General features: G+C 40.2%; 1 protein-coding gene across 2 annotated transcripts in view; it reads left to right on the top strand.

The window, feature by feature from the left end:
- The window catches only part of tmeff2a (transmembrane protein with EGF-like and two follistatin-like domains 2a), a 111,393-nt gene that overhangs the window by 21,897 nt on the left and 68,807 nt on the right, over window positions 1-20,689 (top strand). The window lies entirely within an intron of this gene.

The following is a 20,689-nucleotide window of genomic DNA, read 5'->3' as shown; positions in this document are numbered from 1 at the left end:
TATACAGAAAAAAATACTCTCTATGAAGATCTTTGGATTATCCTGAGTTGTGTCTGTAAAATACTAAGTTTTTAAAGTGTAAGTTTTCAATACTTTCAGGACAAATGAAATTCCATTTCTTCTTATACTGTTTTAGAGTGGCAGCATAAGTTGAGCTGGATATCTCAACACCTCGGCATGGTAAATCAAAATGATCTGCAGGGCCAAACAAGTATGAGAAAGTATGTTTGCTTTTTTGTAATTGGGGTCAATCGTCAACAGTAATTGTTCAGGTTCTTGCATCTCTCCTGTCAGAGGACTCTGTGGTGGGGCACAACCACCTCTTGTCTTTGCATGATAAATATACCAGTTAAAATCAGCAAGACAAGTTAACACAGGAGGCAAGTCTCTGAGTCACATATTTGCGGTCTGAAAATGTGAGAGCATGCAGCTAAAACAAAGCAAGTGATGATGTAGGAATTGAGTATTTGACACATGCTGGTCTGTTACATGCAGTGAGCTGTTGACATAATTATGTTTGTGTAACGTGCTATTATGTGTTATTGATATATCGTTAACTTTCTTTCTGAAAGGGATACATTTTTTTTTAAAGAAGCTTTAAACAGCATGTATAAGCTGTATGAATGTGTACTAAGCTTTAGGGTGTGGTGGCCCTGAGGTGCACAGCACAACAACAATGAACTGAATTTCTCCACTATTTGTACAGAAATGTGCTGCTGCAACCACAATGTTAGGGAAGATAAGGTGGTCAGGTGCAGGGCGCTCCTTTTTTGCCTCAGTGCAGCCCGTTCCGGGAGGTCGTTCTCTCCTCGGTAGCTCCGTATGCTGTTAATGGTGACACTGTATTTCTCTGTAGATTAATTAATACATTAATTAACTATTTTCTATAAAATGTCAGAAAATAGTGGAATCTGTCCATCCCAGTTCCCCAGAGTCCAAGGGGATGTTTTCTAATGCCTTGTTTTGTCCAACCAACGGTCCAAAACCAAATATTCAATATTCAGTTTACAATGATATAAAATACAGCAAATCCTTACATTTAAGAAGCTTGAACCAGCAAATATTTGTCATATTAGCTTGAAAAGTGACTCAAAAACGAATTGATGATCAAAATGGTTGACTAGTAATTTTCTGTTAATCGACTGACTAATTGACTAATCTTTTTACCTCTATATAATTTTTTAAAATGCTGAAAAACACGGCCATAAGTCTTAAATAATGCCTGTAGCAGCCTTTATCCTTGTAGCACTGTCTGGTTAGCACTAGAGAAAAAAATACTGCACCGTGCCAACACAGGAGGCCACCCTAATCATCTCACATTTATGGCATTTCTGGATTGTGAAATATCTTTTTTTTAATTTTTTGTTTATTGTCTTTTCCTAAATGCTGTGTGTTTTTTGAGATGTGGTTGTGTTTTCTGAATTGCTGCATTTTCTGTGATGTTGTGTTTTTTTTTTCTGATTGGTTGATTTGGTTTGAGATTTATATTTTGTTAATGTGTTTTGAGTCTCATGGCTGCCGTATAAGTGCACCGCACATTATCACATTAGGTTTCGATTACGTGATTCTAGTCACAACTTCATTTTTTCCTAATTAGAATTAGATTGAAACACCAAGATGTGGCTAAGTGTGCTCAAGCGAGGCTGCTCCTTTACACTTCAGCTCTAGACAAGATATAGTGTATATGATACACATTTATCAATGACAAAATTTATTTCTACCACATTTAGGCTTGGAGTCGCCCGTTACATTGAGACGACTTAGTCAAGGCGGAGAAGGGAGACACGGGACTTTGGGAGGAATTGTGTCTGGCGTCTCTCCTGCAAAATGGAGCATCTGTGTCAGCTCCTCTGTGGCTCTGGCTGGCCTGTCAGACACTATTACAGAGGAGCCTGTCTCCTGTGACTCGGCCGGGGAGACTCCGCAGGGACTGGTGGCCTAGGCCCTAATCAAGAGAAAACTGCCAAGCGGTTAAAGAGCAGAAGCACAAGCCAGCCACCTCCCAGTCTCTCTGTATCTCTCTCCATCTTTCCATTGTCACAGTAACTCCCGTCTCCTTCCATTACTCTCTGTCTGTCTCTTTCTCTCCCTCACTTGTCCAAATAGCTCCCCCTCCCTTTTTTCTGTCCTCTGCTAGTCTCTCTTTGTCTTTCCTTCTATTGTAAGGACTTGACCAGTGTTTGTAAACAGGGCAAGGCATCATGGGAGAAGAGTTTGTCACTTACCCAGACAACGCTTGACACGCCTCTGTCCAGGAGGTCTGTGGAATACAACACAGTGTCAGGCACAGAACAGATTTGTCACTCTGACGGCACTCCTCAGGGATCTATTGTTGTTTGTTGGGGGTTTTTTCCGTTCACCTTCTCTGACATCGACTGCTTCTAAGTCTCTGGGGTAGGGTGGCATGGCTTGGCTAAAGCTTTCCTAAAACAAAAAAAAAAAAACTTTGCTGGGACTGTGGAACACAGCATTTGTCTGCAACCCTTTAAGAACAATCTCTCTGGGAAACCAAGTTTGATTTGTTTGATTAATATAATTGACTATGTCGGTAATCATTATCTCAGACAGACCAACCATGCCACACCTTTTCTTCCTTAGTGAGCCATCATTAGGGTTTCAGTTGTCTTTGTTTCCCACATGAAAGAAGGTCAGTCCGCCAGCATGAGGCTAATAATCTGACCAATACCTGTTTCAGACTAAAACAGTGACACAGGATAAACCAGGATGACCTAAATGGGCTTAACACACGAGTTATCCAATTTTGGTTTTATGACCCTTCTCCCAACCAACACAGACTCATATTTTAATATAAAGGGATGAATGTTTCTATCAGAGAAGATCATTTTGTTTAATGCTTCTGACGTTTAAACGTTTTTGTTACTAGCCTCTTGACTACACTACATCTTGTCTCAAATGGCAGTGATGCTACCTCGTCTTGTTTCAAGATAAAGGCAAAGTGCAGGTAGAATGATCACCAAGAACATTTCTTGAAGGCTCAGTCGGATTAAATGACCTAGGGAGGCACATTCTAAGCAATTTTCTTGATCAATCTGTGGCCATAATGGATTAATCATTAAAGCTTGTAAAATACAAAATGTATTCAGTATTTTCCTTTATTTTGTTTTTGCAACACAACCAATTAATTTAACATTTTAAATAATAATTTTTCATCAACATAGGTACATTATCTGAATCACAAATTAAAGACACAATGCTGTCACTCAAAATTGCTCCTGCTATCCCTATTCATGATTCAACAAACAGCCAAACAAACATAATGATTCTGTACAAATAGAAAGCTGTAAGACATAAATTAGACTTGTCTAGACTAAGTCCAGCCCATTCGTGTATCAGTGGAAGGGGCTGTATCCTGAGGTGGTAGGGTGTGTCAGCCTCTAAGATTAGGGTTAGTGGTTAAGTCACTAGTTCACTCCTCCTGTCCACGTGACACTGAAGCCCAAATTGCTCATAAATTGTGTGTATGTGGGGGGATAGCGTAAGAAAATGTCAAATTAATGTAATGTAAACTGTAATTCTGCCAGATGTCTGTATCAGAAAATAAAAAAACAGGATGCCTTGTTCTCTTTTGACAAAATAATTAATTCTCACTGGTTTTAACAGTATTTAAGAATATGAGCACAACGACCTGGTCAGGGGTACGTCAAATGTGTACATATGAGAAGAATATGGTAAAGAACGAGTGACCAGTGTGACCTGGTTTGGTAAGGACCTGCATGCTGACTATCGGCTGCTGAAAACATATGCATACGTTGTGCATTGTTAGTTAATATAATCTTGATAAAAATATACTGGTAGAGTTAGATAAATATAAAAATTAAAAAAAAACCTTGAAATATCACAAAAATGTTTTTACACTTTGCTAAGGTGGAAAAGTTGCAGTGGAAACAGACAACAGAGTGAATAAATCATGACGTACATGAAGCATGTGACTTTAACGCTCCACTGAGGAGACAAAAAATAGCGGCTGACGAAAACATCAGATCTGTGTGGAGCGATGAGGAGACTGTAACCTTCCTCACATTAATACATGAAACTAACATAAATGTCATAATTCCGTCACGTTTTCTACATTGTTTTCCACCATTTTAGGTTTGACTGGCGCTCTTTTAATTACGTCATCTCGTTGTGCCCTCTTCTTCTGCAATGATTATTATGAGGGCAGTTAGCTCCACCAGCTGTTTCTCATTATCCCTGACTCCCAATATGCACATAACAGAAGAGGATGGAAAAACACATTCATTCATTTGCATTTCTTTGCCGATTTTCTGTAAATTCGGTCAAAATTTGCGCTATATTTGGATGGAAACCTGGCTACAGTAAGACACGCCAGGGATTAACCTGTGACAGTAGCCTCATAGGAATGGCTCAAACAGAATGCATTGCACAGAATTCCTTCATTAACATCAAACACAATATTTGTATGTTAAAAGACACCCCCACACCCCCACCCCACCCCCACACCCCCACCCCCACACCCCACCCCACCCCAGCACCAGGCCATGTCACAAATGCTGCACCAGATGTCAATCACAGGACGACAGGGCTAGCCGATGGAAAGAAAGAGGGCGCCTCAGAGACGCAGAGGAATCTTGGTCGAGAGCGTCTGTCTCTTGTCATGAGCCACAGGTGCTTTCTACCACCACCACAAGCACTGAGGGGCCTCTGTCAGAGTTGATAAAGCTGCAGCTTTGATAAGTGTGAGAAGGCATAAGTAAAGATTGTGCCTGGGGGTCTCAGCAACTGAAGACAAGTCTTGTGGAAAGCAAATGCGGTGCTCAGTATGGGCCGAACAGACAGAGTTTCATAAGAAGTAGAATGTGCGGGGCGGTGCCGTCTCCATCCTCTGAGGCTAGCCCTAGTTTTGTGGAGATGTTTATTATTGATAGAGGTGGATGATAGCCTTGGGATGAATTGCATAATCTAGAGCTGCCTCTAATGGATTCAGGAAATGGATCAGGCTATCAGTCAGGTCTCTGTGGATGAAGGATGTGACTGTGTTTGTATGTGTCTCATGCATGTGTGTGTGTTTGTGTGTGTTTGCACTAAGGCTGGGCAGTACTATAGTCCTGTCAACCAACCATCAGCACATATAGCAAATCCCTAATAATATTAATTGTGTGGATGTGATTACCTAAACTGAAATGCATCTTTTAAATACACAAGCAGGGCAATTTTTACATTTTTGATAACTCCTCACACTCCTGAAAAAAAAAAGTAACGAAGGTCGTGGTGCTTCTTTATGAACCAAGCTCTAAATATATTTGAAATGAGCTTGAAACAACTAGAAATACATTGCAGTGTTTTCGAAAGCATGGATCATTTGGTGTACAGATTTTCCCTAACTAAGTACAATAAGTGGCTCAACTGAGCACAGAGCACTTCACTTCTTCTAGAGCAGTGTTTTTCAACTGCAGATACATGTAGGTGTGAAATTAAATAAAAAGCAAAAATACAGAGTAATGGGCAGAAGTAGTTCATATCAACCACCAATAGTGGTTCAAGGTTGAGTGGATATGGCTCGAAAGTCTAGGAAGATTATTTGACATAAATACTGCAAATGAAATATGGCACACTTAAAACTATAGGTTTAGAGGATGAATTAAATCATGTGATATATTTGACCACTGCAAAGTTTAAAATTTTAAATCAAAATAAGTTCTTTCTGACCTAAACAGAAGATTACTAAATTTAAAAATCTTGTGGTCTATTTTTTCAGTGTTTCACCTGTAGGCCTACAGATATCACTGTACCAATCAAGTATTCCTCCACAAAATTTCCCACAATTACCAACATTTGAAAATAACTAACTATGGTATTTTCATGAGTTGAAACCAGAACTTTATTGTCAAACTAGACAGCGGACTACAAAGAGGGCATCAAAATCACATTTACAGATCGTCCCAAGCTGTTAGCAAGTAGCAGACTATCTCCCGCGACTTGGACTATTCCACATCACCCCTAGCAGGTGTAGCAATGGACTGAACCGTCTTGCACCTGGTGTGTACCAACCTATTTTATACAGTGTATGGTACCAACCCATTGTCTGTACCTGCAGGATCGGGCCGGTTGGACAGTACAACTGACTACAGACCAGGTGTTGGTTCATTTGTATGAAGACGTAGAAGTTGGCATATGTCATCGTTGTTAATGTGGTTAAATGATGGTATGGTTAAATATTGCAGTTATTATTAAAACATAAGATTAATTCAGCTAACAATTAGCAATATTTTAAGCTAGCACTGGAGACCTCGAGGCAGTGCAAGGCACGGTGCATTCCCCAGTCTGTGTGGTCTTGTTACTTTGTTAATATACTCTGAAGTACTTGACCAATTTGTGTTGTGAGCATTCAGTCTTTGTTGTTCCTGTTGAGGTTATTATTTTTTCAAGGTTGCCTTTTGCACAAGTTGTAATTATTGCCTCAGTATTAGACCATTTTTCCATATTTATCCTGCACGGATGTTTAGCCAATAGAGGGCAGCATAAGTCAGCTATTGCTACATTTATTCACCACTACCCATTCTACAGTATGTTGACGTGGAGAGATCAGAATCTTACTGTTTTAATATTCCTTTATTACATAATATTCACTTTTTATTTTTGTTGTGTATTTCCAGCACATGTTCTGCTAAAATTAGAATAAAGTCCTGGACAGTGTTGTTGGAAAAGTCTGTGGACAGTCATTTCTTCATCATAGTCCTACACCTTCTAACAGAGGACAGGAATATCTATGTGCATATAGCGTGTCCCTTACAAAAAAGTATAAAACACTGATGCAGTTTTGCACAAACTTACTTATTTTGTCAGCTCTCTAGTGCAGTCTTCACTTTTTGCCTCTCCTTCCCTGATCTCCTGTTGCTGATTATCTACGTACATTCTCGTCTCGGTAAATCAGAGATCGTGAACACAGACTGTAAACAGTGTATTAGGCTTTGTTTTGATATGCACTTAAACTCTCTCTTACTTTCCTCACACTTATCAGTCCAGGCATCCTTTTCCACCTTTCGAAAAGATGGAACAGGTTTAAGCTTTAATGTAGCATTTTGTACACAACTCACCTCTCTGATGTCTCGACATCATCTGTCCTAATGTGTTGTACTCTGGATAGCTAGGCTTCCGCACTTGAGCCTTGGTCTGATAGCTACTGTGCTGAAGGCTCCTGAAGCACATGTATCTTTATTGTATAAAGGAAAAGTTTCTTGTGAACCTGTCAGAAACATAATTCTTTTTGGTTTAGTATTTTCACTCCAACTGTAGCATTTTATGAGTCTTAGGGTTAGCCACTTAATACTATGCAATTGCTCCCTCTAATTTTACAAATTGTATACTATGTATGTTTATGTGGCGGTACAATAATGAGTCCAAAAAGACAGAAGTGTTATTATACTGCACCGTAGAAAAGGTTTCAGTCGTAGTCATCTGGACACTGTTTTCAGAATCAAGACGTTTGGCTCCCATCCGGAAGTCATTCTCAATTGAGAATGACTTCCGGATGGGAGCCAAACGTCTTGATTCTGAAAAACAGTGTCCAGATGACTACGACTGAAACCTTTCTACGATAGAACACTCCTGGACGAATGAGGGACTACACCGTATTATACTGCACCATTTCTACCTCAATTTCTCACAATTGAGCAGTTTTCTATACCTCTTGTGTGTGACGTCCTCATCCTTACCATACAGCAAAAGCCAGTGTGTACGAGGGTGACACGGGAGTGTCATATTTTTATAAGTGCTGTATGGGAAGATTTCTACAAAAGCATTACAAATCTGAGCATGATGGCTGTGGAGGCTCAGCCTCTTCTTCTTCTAGAGTGCAAGTAATCATTTACTTTTCTAAAAATAATCATTGTATCTAATATGTATCTTTATGAGACATCAACTCCCCAGCAAATGTAATTGAAAAACTGTGTGGCATATAGACCCATAGCAACTATACAAGTAAAAAATGTCCTCCAAATTATACAACACACAAGTGTTTTCTGATCTGACGCCATTATCAGCAGGACAACATCATTTGTCAGTACCTTCCAGAATCGTTACAAATCACAGTTTCAAACATCAAACTGCTTTCTGATCTGACACAGTAATAGTTAAGGTTTGGTTGGGTGTAGGTACTGAAATGACTTGGTTAGGGAAGGATCATGGTTTGGGGTCAAATATCATAGTTAAGGTTAGGGAACAACCCTGGTCAAGGTTTAAAAAAGATAATGTCTGTTGGAAGGAGAAGGGAAACAAACAGCTGTCTCCTGTGTCAATGTCCGATGTTTTGTTGACCGATCCATCCACCGAGACCTCCTCCCTCGGATTTTGTGGCTCTATAAGAATGTCACTACACTCCCTTTACTCCCGAGAACAAGTCAAACTTCCTTCCACTAGAGGGGTTTGTCCCTTGAGAGTATACATTTGTAAATATTGTTATTTTTGGGCATTTGCTCAAATGTGGATGCTGTTGTTTTTCTTGGGAGGATACTCAAAAGAAACTTTAACACTTTCAATGTATCTAGGTAAATAAAACTACTGTCTATAACTGGATTAAGGCTCTGACAGAACAGTTGCTTTTTTTAAGATATTGTAGTCGTGAAGTTTCTTGCATCCTACTTGACTGGGGAACATTTTTTTGGTTGGGGGGGGTCCAGTGAGAAAGATTTAATAGGCAAACTCGTTGGAAGGCTGATGGTAGCCTGGTTCCAGATCTCTGAATCAACCCCACATCTCATATTTGTACATATCCATTTGAGATTAAACACACATGGCAATTCAGTCTGATTATCAGGCTGGTCTGAGGGGGTTGTAGAGGGGACTGGAAAAGTGTGAGTATTGAGAGCCCTGTTAATTTATGCTTCATAAACTCTGAGAGACTCTGGAAGAGTTCGCGACAGGTGGAAGAGGAAGGCACCGGTTCTTTCTCTACTTCTTTAGGCATACTTTGTTGATGCACAGTGTCAGATTCGCTCTCAGTTCCATATGTCTCTTTGTCTTCCCTCAGATGGCTTTGGATACGCTCAGACATTTCAAAGGAAGAATTTGAATAAATAAATTCTTGCATAGCACCTTAGCTCCCAGCTGGGATCAGTGGATTCCATCCTCTTGAAACAGTTTTCTGTGCCCCGAGAAAATGTCAAAGTTGTCGTTGAAATTCATTCTATATGCCACACATGCTGATGAAGGAGGGATATCAGTGTAGTGAAGCATTTCATACCCCTGTTTTATGTTGGGGTAGTGCCTGAGATGCTTGCACAGAAAGGTTTTCAAGAGTGTCCTTCAGCTGAATGAAATCCCTTTTCAGCAGTTCTGAGCTACTGACTCTGTATTTAGGAGGATACACAGCAGGCCCACATGTACAATCATTCTCCTGAGATATGAGCATTCGAGTAAAAATTGTTAAGTTGACCTTGTTATCCTGCTTAGAGTAGTGTCATGTAGGCTGTTGGTTTCTTTTTTGGTGGCTTTATGCAGCCTTAATTGTTGTCTCCAACTGTTAAATTGTCAATGTCAATGCACTGATTTAAGTGTGAGCTCAGCAGTATTCCTGGGGATAACATTAGCAGAGTTAGCATTAGCGGCCTGCACTGCTGTATAGGCTCATATACTGTAGCGTCGTCCTGCCAACTCTGCCTCTGTTTGCATGTTTGAGTGGAGCTTCGTAATATTAAAGGGCTGTTTCAAACAGGTTAGGGTGTAGTGGAAGTAAGTAAGTAGAACCTGAGCAGTGCTGGGTTTTACTGTAAGCTAATACTGATATTTATATTGATATGATTCTAAAAATGTGATAACAATTTAAGGTCCAAGGTTAATTTATTTATCATTATACAACACGGGGTTGTACAACGAAATGCAAGTTTTAGTCACTTCATGCTACACACAAAAAAAATATCGTCTGATATTCATTTTTTAAAGTAAACACAAATCAGTTTTAAAGAATAAGGATCTCAAATTAAATTTGGTTGTTAAAGAGTTGTGACCAAGATATGTACTAAGCAGGAAATATTAAGTTAAAAAACGATTGTCCAAAACATAACATAAATATAAAACAGTATGTTTTATGTAGAGCTAGGCCAATAAATCAGCCAGGCCGATATATCTGCTGATATTTGCTTGTTGCAGATATATCGTTTTTGTGTGTATTGTATGTCAGCTGATAAGTACCAAGTACCTTCTGACTTCTGACTTGTTTTTGATATCGATATATCTGCGATTCAGCCGATAGGATTAGCTGAGTCTTCCAACAGCAAGTCTGCCTGGGTGCTGAATTACTGAAACAAACCCAACTGTCTCTTAAAATAATACGCCCATGTCAAAGAAAAAAAAATAAATTCTGCATTGCTATTTTGTGAAACAATATTTTGGTAATGCATACAAACCTTTGCTACAAATTCTCAAATTGTGTTGTCATGGTGGTTTTAGAAGAAAATTACATAAATGATGTAAAACTCATAAATTAACCTAATGACTGAGGTGATAAGGCGTTGATCATTATCCACGGCGACACTATGGTTCCTGATTATGTTGGAGGTCACATGTTTATTTATACCCACCCAATTAATACAAATTGCCTACCAGCTGTGAGTGTTACCTTGCATGAAGTAACACTCTGTAGTGAAGTGACTACAGTGGGGTGGTGCTGTTAACCAGGTGCTGTAGTATTAGCACGCTCTGCTCTCCCTAACAAAGTGCTTACAGAAACATGGTAAAGCTTAGTCTTTGATTGTCAGCAATGGGGGTGACGGGGAATGCTTTAGATGGAGATTCTATGTCAGCTTTGACTTTGTACAGGTTTCTAAGTTACAGGCCTGTCATTTGTGTAGATGGTCCTAGTTAGAATTTAGTCTTGGACGTTAAACACTGGGAGTGGAGGCATTCAGCCTAGATGTAAGTCCATATCAGTAGGCTGTCCCGGGAATGAGAGTCGCTGACAGAACGGCTGCCACAATAAGTCCATTTGAGTTAAGGCCTTCGCAGGCAATAGCATCTGCCAGATTGCCTGCATGCGCAGCAGTCCCTTGCTAGCATGGCAGCACTCTAAATGTGCCCAACTGAGCCAGTCATATCATTAGGTTGTGTTATGGTCTCTGTTGATACTTTTGCAGCTGCTGTCTAAATGTGATACAAAGAGGCAGGGAAATCTGTAGACCCTGTGTTTGAGGACAACATTTGAGTATGATTTAAAGAATGTTAAGTGCCTGTAATCTCTTGTTGATGACAATTATATAATTATTTACAGCTTTAGACATTTTGTCATAACTGGAGCATCTGTACAGTAATATATTGCCTTGCTTGATAAGTCAAGAGCCTCCAGTGTTTCCCACAAGATTTTGTGAGACTGTTGGGTGGACCTCAGACCCTCTACAGGGGTCTGGGGACATGCTCCCCTACATTTTAAAGTGAAATGCATTAATCTGGTGCACTTTGAGAGCAAACTTAATCGGCTACATCTTTGAAGAACTTTGTGCTCTTGTAAACAATTGAATCATAAACACATTGAGGTTTCTGGAGGGGTTAGGTGCTGGAAAAAAGTGAAACAAATATGCTCACTGATGAAGTAAGCGCCATGTCCTGACATTTCCTGAAGTCACATTTTTAGTGAGTAACAGCAACTGCGGACAAAGCAGATGGAAATATCGCTGTTTTACTTTTTACTCGAGTTGTCGTCAACTGGGAGTGAGAGATGCTTTGTAAGCAATGTTATAGATCTTTAATGTTATGAGAAGTGTAAAAATATTTTCGGTTCATTATGAAACTGTGGCTGGACAAATTAGCCTGTGGCGGGCCGCCATACTCTAGATAATTAATGGGAAACACTGCTTCTATATAGAGCAGGAAAATTACAGTAGAATTGCGTAAGTGGTATAAAAATACCTGTATACAGAAATGTCAGTGTTATTATATTAATTATTACATCATATTCTGAACATAATGTTAGAGCATATTAGTATTAACATTAAACCTACAATTCTTGCATTGTGTTAAAACTTAAGGGTTTTAATGTTTTCTAAGACCTTGGCTTTTTGCCTAGTTTGTTTGAGTGTCACTGAACTGGACAATCTTTCTACTCCAGCTGTGCCTTGTAATTTCACTCATGAATTTCCAAAACAATCTTTATTTATTGTAACCCTTTATGCAATGAGCAAAGACTGAAACCTCTAACAGAGCTCTAGAGGCTTAGCCACACTGAAAATTAGCCATGAAAGTTCTGCCTGAGTGTGTTGCTGCTGACTTTCCCTGCAATTAGCATAGAGCTCAGGAAGAGTACATGTACAGCACCTGCTGTCTTGATGGAATGCTTTTTAGATACAGATTCTCCACAAAGGGCAGCTGTTTGGTTATCTTCTGACCAGTTCTGCACAAAACTGTGCCTATAGGAAAAGAAAGTAGAAGCAGCATTGCTACTCCGCTTTTACACATTTTAAGGTAAGCCCATTTCAAGTGTGAGCCATATAGCTATTTTATTAAAGAAAGAATTAACAAAATATAATTTAAGAAAAATCAGATCAGACTTGGTATTAGCAGATACTAATTAATGAGGCACTCAGAACGAGATTGGGGTCAGAAAATGTGAACCAAATGTTAGGGGGAATGCATGGCATGGCCTTGAACGAGGCCATCTTGGGTGCTGTGTCCACGCTCTTTAAAAGGTAGGGAGTGATCAGGTCCGTCAAAAAATAGAATATAGACTACAGTCTATAATAGTAGTGCATTAGTACATGCACTACTACTTATTACTTATATTACTACATTGTATTATTATACCATTATCATCATCAACCGGTAAACCCACTGGGTACTTCAAACTTATACTTATACCCACCTGGTACTTAATTTATTTTCTGACCTGTTTTTATAGTGTGTTGTATTATATTTTTTGCAAGTACTTTCTCCTGTGTGACGTAAAGGCGAGCTGCTGTAACAAAGAGTTTCCCTTCGGGGATCAATAAAGTATTTCTGATTCTGTCACCTGGAGGCACAACAGAAGAAGCATATGTTTTTGCAAAACGTAGAGTATGTGGGCTGCAGCTAGATGCCCTATTACACCTCTTGGTTTACTTCTTCCTATGGAACAATCTTTATCCGTATTATCGCTGTTAAATTAACAGACAAATGTTTGTAGTGGTGCTGCATTTAGAGGCAAGTACATCTGCCCACTGTCCTTCCTTTAAGTCTAAGGCAGTGAAGAAAACTGTTTTATGTTGTCACAACGAAACGCCACATAAAAGCACACAATGCAGTGAGGGTCAACTATGGCGAGGACTTTGGGAATCTGCTCCTCTACATTGACAAACATTGCCTCAGGCAGTTTAGGCACTTGGTAAAGTTGTCCCCCTGGGTGCCTCCCTTTTAAAGGAATTTACAGTAACCTGGCCTCAGACCCATGTGGCAGACATAGGCCACACTGCAGGGACCGTCAGTCTGCAGGGACTGCAGTCTGCAGGGACTTCCTGCAAATACTTCCAAATACCTACTTTGTCGACATCTTACACTGGCGTGTCAGATAGGCCGCAAACTGACCTATTAACTATTGTCTATTAACAGCCATTTGATCCTGTTAGCAAAAATCGCACTTCTTCTTCTCAGTCATAAGTCAGTCAAATCTGAACATACAATCAGAAGCCTCATCTTGCCTCATACTCATCATGTTTGGTAAGGTTTCATCTGTATTAAAAGTAATCCAGTGATTGTTTTTACATCCATGGGTACATTGCAAGCAGGAACTACTAATAAATGTAAACGGCTACAAAACGGGGCTCATGGTGTAGCCCACTGAATCAAACATTATGCTTCCTGCTTGCATCATCCAAAGCATTATTGGGAACTGTAGTTCCAAAATTTAGAACATGATTTATCCCCTAAATCAGTGTGTCCAGAGGGGTGACACTAAAAATCCACAAAAAGATGCAAAAAGATGACAAACAGATGCAAAAAGACCACAAAGAGAGGAATTTTGAGTCCACCACAATGACGACTGATGAACACTGCATTGGATTATTGGACCAACAAAATAAGCTAAGTTCAACTTCTGCCTCAAATTAAAATTGTGCTGTCAGGGAGCTGCATATTTATCAGCTGTCCAAGTTCATACAAATGTTTTCACTTTAAAGATTGCTTTTCAAGATATCAAGCTTCGAATCTAAACTTTTCATTTAAATTAATCACATGTAAGATGACTTTTGAAATATGAACAAGTGCATCATTTCAAACGACAAAATCTGTTGTATTCTATTCTGTGTTTAACTTCAAATCCAGTTATCGTGCAGTTTTGTACAGTGGATATGACACCCCCCTGCTGTGCTGCAGTCCACACATACCTCAGTGTGACTTATATCTGCAGAATTTGCAAATATCTGACTAATTGTTGCTTGGAATGGTGATTATTTATGCATATGTGAAAACTGCACGGTTTGGGTGGAGTGGAGGTCCATTGGATGGACGGATGAGTCATTTGTTTTCTCGCTTATTGGTCCTGATATCCTGTCATGTTTGCTCTAGCTGCATTTCACAGTGGTCTACCCCTCAAATTGGCATGCTCCTTCTCTCCGCTACATAGTCACGCACTGTGCACTCGCCTTCACTTTGCATCTCTCCTCTCCTTTGTCTCGTATGGTTTCCTCTCCTGCGGTTTCTGTTGTGCATGTCCCTCGCCACTACCCCACATTGTTCTCCTCATTCCTGTCATTGCCATCGTCCTATCATCCTTCCGCCCACATCACTTACACTTTTTTACATTTCAATCTCATCCTTCTTACCTGCTCTACCCCTTCACCCTGCTGGCCTCCCTGCATCTCCCTTCCTCTCTCTCTTACATCTCCCTGCCTCCCTCCTTTTCCTCATGTCCTCCTCTTCATACCTGCTTTTTCACTCTGCATCCCTACAACCTCCTCTCCTCCTCCCACCACCTGTCTTTGTTCCACCCGTCAGCCGGCAGTTATGTTGGATGCTAGGTGAAGTCAGCATTGGGAGCTGCTATATAGGCACAGAATGAATGATGATCGTTCTGCTTGTTTTGCAAGGTTGTTGTGTGTTGCGACCTGGTAAGGCACGGATGGCTTTTTTTGTACAAAGTGCTCAGAAGGTGGATGTGTTGGTTGCCTTGTGTGTCTGTGTGTGTGTGTCTGTGTGTGTGTGTGTGTGCGCATGTATCTGTGTCTGTGCATGTGTGTGATCCACCGATCCCAGGCAGGTAGAGAGACAACAGGTCCTGGCTGCAGTCCCAAAGCTTAGCTTTTGGAACTCAGATGAAGAGAGTTGAGGGTAGGCAGAACCACAGCAGCCCCTGCAGGAGCTTTGTGGAAACTAAATTTCTAGTTACAAGAGAACAGAATGGGTGGGAAGGGTTATGAAACGGCAGAAGAAGAAGAAGAAGAATAGAAACTAGCTTAAATGCAAACAAGATGCTGCAAATGTAACTCTGAAGAACAGAAATGTATGTATGTACGTACGATCAAGTGCAATCCACCTGCATGAATACACATGCATTCTCTTCCATTTTTCCAGTCACACATAAGAACACAAGCACACGCACACACAGGACCATCGACACCTCTGCTGTCGCTGTGTTCTCGGTCGAGACGCCACACGACTGTCCAGGTTTTGTCACAGCGGAGGTGTGGGGCAATGTCTGCGACTTTTGCAAAGCCTGAGCCAGCGGGCACATAAGGCCGTGCCATATGGCCCTGGCCAATGGCCCCCACTACCCTGTCTGCAGAGAATAGTGGAGGATCACATTTTCTCACCTTCTGTCTCATTCACCCCCTCTCATTAACATACTTCATTTTTCCTCCTCCAGAATCTTTTTTCAAATGACCCTATCTTTCAAACGCATATCTCAGATTTTTTTTGGCAGCTTTGTCTTTTTTCATTTACATTTAGCTGACAGTCATCTGGGCCGACTTACAGTAAAGTGCAACAGCTGACGAAGCTTATATTTGCAGACTGCCAACATCACACTCTGCTGGTTATCACGGAACTCAAGGATCAAAGCTGCAGCGACCTGACAAAGGCTATAACAAGAACGTCTTTGTCTCTAATATGGTCATGTGCTATGTAAAGAAGTGCTGTGTGAAGAAATACGTGTCAGTTTGAAAGTTTGAAATCTGTAACCTCAGCTCGCTTTCTTCCTCACTGTCACGTCACGAGAAGTCCCAGATGAATAAATAACAACTTGGCAGATAAGTGTCAAGGTTTTTTCAACAAGACTGGTTGAAGATCAGTTGGAAGATTCAGTCAAGATGAAGACATGCAATGTTTTATGTCTCATCTGACGTCTTATTTTATGTTTGGCAATCTATTTCCGCTCCATACCTGTCTAAGTCACTCACTTCTGGTCCACCTCACCTAAAATATAAAAGGGGATACACTCAACATGCTTTAAGAGGCCCATAAGACACAGGATCCTCCTTTATACCCACGTACGAATTTTTCTGGGCGAGACCGTCATTTGCACACAGCTGCAGCCTCCATCTTGCACCTCCTCTTAGGGAGACAGAGGTTTTAAATCACCCATCTTCTTATCACTCCTATCCTTTCCACAGGGGAGAGAGCCAAATACCAGGGAAGATCAAGAGATGGGGTGGGGGAGTTTTCACGGAAAAGAAGGCACTCTTAAAAGACACCCGCAGGGTTCTGCCGGGCAGCTTTCCCTTCCGTTGCATCACGCCTGGCATAAAGTGAGAGTCCCCAGGTTAAGAACAGCCTGAGCCAGATGGGAGAGAGAGAGAGAGTGTGTGTGTGGTGGGGGGGGGGGGAGATGGCAAAAAAACGCGGGCCCTGCAGTAAGCTATTCCAAGTGCCTTTGTGGGGTTGCCATTTTTTCATTCTCTCCCCCTCTCCTTTGAGGGGATTTTCTATTCCTCTCCCTCTCTCTGTCTGTGTCCCCATTTTTTCTTCTCACTTTTTTATTTTTTATTTTATGATGTTCTTTTTTTTTTTGCCTTGGTTTCTTCAGGCGCTGTGGTTCTTTTTTATCGTGCCAAGTTTGTTGAGCCAGAGCTCCATCTCTCTCTCTCTCTCTCTCTCTCTCTCTCTCTCTCTCTCTCTCTCTCTCTCTCTCTCTCTCTCGAGCAGTCTGCATCTCACTTCTGTATTTTTCTTTACTTTCATAACCCCTCAGTCTCTTTCTGTCTCACTCTTATCCATTTCCACTGACTTCTTCTCCCCCCTAAGCCCAATTTCACTCATCAAGTTTGCCTCTCGTCTTCTCTACAGTCTCTTTCCTTCCTGCATCTCAATCCCTTTGATCAAGAGCCATTGTGCAGTTTCTCCTCCCCTTCTCTACACCTCCTCCTCCTCCTCCTCCTTTTACTCCCTCTTGTGTGTATTCTGCCATCTTTTTCCCCTCAGCTGGTTAAAAACAGTGTTCACACTTGATCGTTACGATGCTCCCGGGCTCTTGAACCAATGGCATGGTTATTTTTGTGCTTCTCCTTGCGGCCATCAGACCTTGTGTGTACTAGACCAGCTAAATTTGAAAATGCAGTTTATGTGTGAAAACGATGTGTGTTTACACTACTGTTTTCAGGTCCATTTCTTTAAGATCTCTCTCCACACTCAAACACCTGAACCATAGGAAAGTTAAACAAGACGCTAAACAACAAAACTCACAACCAACCCCTGGTAAGGAATGGGACAGACAGTCGGTACTCTGCTGAGTTTCAGCTGGTTAAACCTTCCTTCAGTCCCCTACTGTTCTCTGTGATCACCTACAGTATGTGTTTTAATACAGCCGGACTCTCAGTTTAGTTGTTCTCATTCGCATATTTTTCTATTTCTGTTGTCAGACAACTGAACGAGCATAAAATAATGATATGATCCCTCTTAGGAAGCACCCACTTTTTCACAAACCAGACACTGAACATTTTTGGTTGATTTTCTCTCTGGCCTTTTTGTTTAGAGAGAAGGTGAACATTCTCTCTGACACAATTTTAAGTTTACATGCAAGCTTTGGGTTGTTAAAGACAAAGGGTTAGGTTGTCATTAAAATTTAGTATTTTTGTTCAAAAGATTTGAAGAAATGACACATGCTTATCAAAGATATAACCTGTTCTTTTAGAGTATGTGTCCTTTGTGGAGTCCTCGCTGTGGAACGCACGCCTCTGTATTATAGTGTATTATATTTTGATTTGCTTAGTACTTCTATTCCTGTGTGCACTGATGTGATAGTGAGCTGCTGTAACAAAAGAGTTTCCCCTCGGGGATCAATAAAGTGTTTCAGATTGTGATATATATATATATATATATATATATATATATATAGCTATACCCTTTGGGAAAATCACTAACAGAATCGTTACATGCAGAATTCTGCATATACATTTTACACATACACAGAAAAACACCAACAAATGCATGTAGAGTAGAATTAGGCAGATACCCACTGATAATTAACATTCAAAAGAGAGCGCTCACATTTTTTAATCACCCTAAATCCAGCCCCGAAACACCCTCCACCCCCCCCCTACTTATTTGTATTTTGTATTTTTAACTGCAAGTCTACAATTTTTTGTTTTTTATGATCATTATGATCATTATTATTATTATTATTATTATTATTATTATACCTTATCTGTGTATATATATATACACACACACACACACACACACACACCCATACACACACACACATATATATATATATATATATAAAACACGTGTCTTCTGTTTATATATGTTTTTTTTATTTCACCCATGCTTTGGAAATGTTAATATCTTTCCCGTTACGTGTTTCCCACGCTAATAAAGTCCAATTGAATTATATATATATTTTTATATATATATTTTTATATATATATGATATATATATACACAGTATATGCCTGTTTTCCCCTAAGACTTAAAGGGTAACTTAGACACAAAAACATGGGAAAATAGGGTCCAGGTTGAAAAATACCTAAGTGACTAATTGGGACAATAATTTTTGAAATTAGTCCAGCATTGAGTGAGAGGGCTGCAGCTGACAGCCACAAAACCGGTTGTAATGTAATCATCCGGGTCCACCGTTGTACGTCCACTAAAAGTGCTTGTTTTTGCCACGGACAGGCTCAGACTGTTATTATAAGTGTCTAACAACATGGAAAGGATCCCTACAGAGATAAACCTTTTTGTTAAAAAGTAAGATCCTTTTTATTTAACCAGAAACAGCCTTATATCGCTCTCCTCAAAGCCACCAGACTCCATGATCAAAATGTCTTCTGACAAATAAGCATATATACAGGTCAGTGATGATGAGTGCTCATAGAGTGGGTTAGAGGTGGCAAAGTTTTCCTCTGCTTTATTGCTTCATAGCACCTGACTGTGTCAGTCGACTGTGTGGCCGTAGAATCAGCATGTTTCTACTGTGTTGTAGTTGGAGTGTCATGTGCCTGAAAACAAACAGATTTACAGGTTTTAATGCCTATCATGTCATTTTATGAGAGCCAGGTAGTGTTCTGCGAGGGCACAGGCGGATGATTTGGCCCAGAGAGAACAGATTCCAGGTCAATCCATTAGAGACTTAAAGGCGAACAGAAGTGGAGACAAAGAGCCATGAGCTCCTTAGCCTCGTTCCTGTGGGGACTCTCAAGCAAGCCCCTTGTCCTTGTGATGTCACACCCAGCAGGAACACATTTTCACGCACTGCCCATTTTTCAGGACTTTAAAATGTAATTAGGTTATGGGCTGTGACTACGGAGCGACAATTTCTCTGGACCCTCTGATAGCCATTCCTTCTTCCCAGGGAACAGAGAGGAATATTTCTCAATTGAATAATCACGTTTGTTATTCCTGCAGTGTAGCACTGGCAAAGCAATATCAAATCAAATGAATATCTCTCTTTTACAGCCAGAAAATGAAAACTAAGACCCGGCACTCTAGTGAAAAATCTAGAGTTGCTCTGAAGCCAACAAAACATGTGGGGAAATGAATGAGTAATCTTCTCCCGTACCTTTGCAGCTATTTTGCTCAGTGCCCTTGAGCAAGTCACTTAACCTGCTACTGCTCCAGCAGAGCAACAGAGGTGAGCAGCAGTGGATGCTGGCCATTTTTCTGAAGATATACCGCATGAATATGATCCATTAAAAAGAATGTGTAGCAAATCTTTGTTGCAAAATGTTTAAAAATGTTACTGACTAAATAAGCAACAACAAAGTAAAACAAAAACAACAGCAACAAAAAAAAATCTGCATAATTTAATTACTGGGGATTGGTAATTCTCATTTTATTTTACAACCTATTTAACCAGTTATCCAGTTATAATCTAACCCATCAGGTGCATTGCACAAGTTAAACTAAAAACTTTTTGCAACTGTCTTACTAAGGTTGGCTCAAAATATACATCATCAGTTTGACACTGGCAAAATATGCTAAACATCTTATGTTATGCACAACATCAGAAAAACACACAAACACAAAATCAACCCTTGACACTGAATCACACATTATTATTCTTTTATTAAATTGTATAGTAGAATACTTTTTTATTTTTATTTGGTAATGTCCAATCCAGACCCAGTATTGGTTCCAACATGTTCAATTAAGGGCATTTTCTTTTCAATTCAAAGTTTGAACCATACATACCCCCCCTCCCCGAACCACTAAATTTGCACCAAAGGACTTATGGGGTCTGTCATAAAAGGATGTTGGACAACAGCAATCATTCTGTGCATTTTCATGTCATTTATTTGTTTTGTTTTCTAGTGCACAG

This window comes from Siniperca chuatsi, linkage group LG12 (genome assembly GCF_020085105.1).
Source record: "Siniperca chuatsi isolate FFG_IHB_CAS linkage group LG12, ASM2008510v1, whole genome shotgun sequence".
Lineage (NCBI taxonomy): Eukaryota > Metazoa > Chordata > Actinopteri > Centrarchiformes > Sinipercidae > Siniperca > Siniperca chuatsi.
The sequence above is the reverse complement of the archived record's forward strand: the minus strand, read 5'-3'. Positions and strand labels throughout refer to the sequence as shown.